Here is a 2,374-nt window from a genome sequence, read left to right as displayed (position 1 = left end):
TTAGTTATATCTCAGTAGAGGTGGAAAAACAAGTATCTATAATAATATATAACAAATATCACATACAATGGTGATTTATTTGATGTTAATCCAGGATTATCTTCTCAGTAATGAATTATACTTTCATGGACTCCCAGTCACTTCAGGGTGTGTACGAGAGCATACTTAAAAGTCTGAGTGAGTTTTATCAATCAGCAGGCATGGGCACATTATTATAAATTACTGTATGTCACTATAAGCAATTAGCTAACTATTACTTATTCTGGACCTCTTTTTGTTTTATGATAATGTTTATGTGCTTTTGCATTGTAGCAGAAGTCCACATCTTCATGTGGCTGTTTGGAACCAGATTTCAATGTACTCCTTGTAGGCTTTGCAATTCCCAGTCATCTGTAAACAAAAATGTCCATGGCATTTCTCCTGTTAAACTTTGCTCAGGAGGGATATCCAGCCAGTGAAATAAGGCCAAAAAATTTTTTTAAAGGGGAAAAGAGAACAAAAATGTTCTCAATTCACAATGAGATGGTACACATCTAGATAATCCAATATCATATGTACAAATATTATTAAAATTAATAAATGAATGTATCAAGGATACTAAATACAAGTTCACATATAAAACTCAGTTATTTTCATACCAACATTATTTAATCCTTTCTCCAAAAATATTTTTTTCAGTACCCAATTCTGCATGGCATTGTGCTAAAGAATGAAAATGGTAGAAGATAGGTCTATCTGTCAAAAGGATTTAATTCTGAGAGTCCAAAAAGTTTCAGACTATATATGCTCTGTTGTACCTAGAAAAAAAATGCCTTCCTAAGCCTTAGACAATGATGATTTGGGACAAAATAAATCTCAAGAAAATTTCTAGTTGCTGAGCCAGGATCCTTACGACCCAGATATATCAGATGCCTAAATATCATTTTTCTTAATTATGAACACCATTTGGGAAATCAGTCCTCCTCTGAGACTATAGTAGAAGATAGTAGCCATTAAGCTTTCCCAGCTCCTCAACTTTGGAATATATCACACTCACAATACACATACACATGTTCACACCCACACACACACAGAAGAAAATGCTCCCTCCTCTACCTGCTTCCTCAGGATCTCAGTATAGATCCTAGCAGAGCATCACATAGACAAGACTATGACTTAACCCTGGATACACCTTCAGTTTCTTAAAGAAGTGCAGTAGCTTTAAGGGTGAGCAGATTTCTGAATTGGGGGTACATTCTTCTATAAAAGTGTGGGTGTGTATTATAATGGTTGAGGGGGAGGAGGCATAAGAGAGATGTCAGATAGGGTAGTTCTAACTTTTGAAAAGGCACATTGTACCTACCATAGGCTGCTTTTACCTTCGGTTGTCTGTTCCATTTCATTTGGGATAAAACATTCATGTTGCAACTACTCAAACATAATTGTGGGAATATTCTAAAGAGAGGTTATCAGTCCCACTGGCTGTGGAAGCTAAAAATAGCTTTTTTGAGAGAAAATAATTTATACCATGGTGGGAGAAAACAGAAAAATGCTAAAAACCTTATTCTATAATTTTCTGTTTTTTTATCTACTTTTCCTTATCAGGAGTAGCTTTCATTTCACATCATAGTTATGATATTTGAATCATGTCACAGTTCAAAGGGCCCCTAGCTTTGATCTATTCAGACTTCATCTTTTAAAAAATATGGATATGAAATTTTATAAAAGACACATATAAAGAACAGAGAATACTTTTGTACAATCTTAAATTTCCATGACACACCTCTGAAGTGGTAATCAGGTCACATCTCACATCTTCAGTGGGTACTATAAACTTCAGCAGTGATATTTTTGCTTCAAATAGTCTACTTTTCTTCCCATAGCCCCAGTATAGGATTATCCACCTCCTCAGAATACTTGTGCACTTTTTAAAACACAGCCCACTTTTTCAGGCTGGTGCATCTTACCTGCATTCTTCCTGTAGTCTTTGTTCTTATTTCCCCACAATAAACACTCAAACATTCTTCTCACTACTCATGAGGGTTTTTTTTTAGTCATTCTCTCACAGCTTGTTTTGTTATGGAGTTTTAAAAAATGTATCAAGCATCTTTATGTTAGAAAAACCAGCTTTGGAGATTATGTAGCCTGAAAAATATTTGATTTTATGGCTTTCTGAAGTTGTGATATATATAGAAAGTAAAGTACTAAGTTTTAAAGGAAATGCCAGTTGTTTTATTTTAAGATGATGAGTATCTCCACTGGCATTGGATTAGACTCTAGAGTGCATCAGAAGAGACTTAAACCTTAGAAAAACATTAACTTCTCATAAGTTACTGCGTTTCCCATGACTTCGCCATCTATTTATTGTGTTATTAGGAGGGGGATTATTACTTTT

Source organism: Manis pentadactyla, chromosome 9, assembly GCF_030020395.1.
Source record: "Manis pentadactyla isolate mManPen7 chromosome 9, mManPen7.hap1, whole genome shotgun sequence".
NCBI classification, from domain to species: domain Eukaryota; kingdom Metazoa; phylum Chordata; class Mammalia; order Pholidota; family Manidae; genus Manis; species Manis pentadactyla.
The sequence above is the reverse complement of the archived record's forward strand: the minus strand, read 5'-3'. Positions refer to the sequence as shown.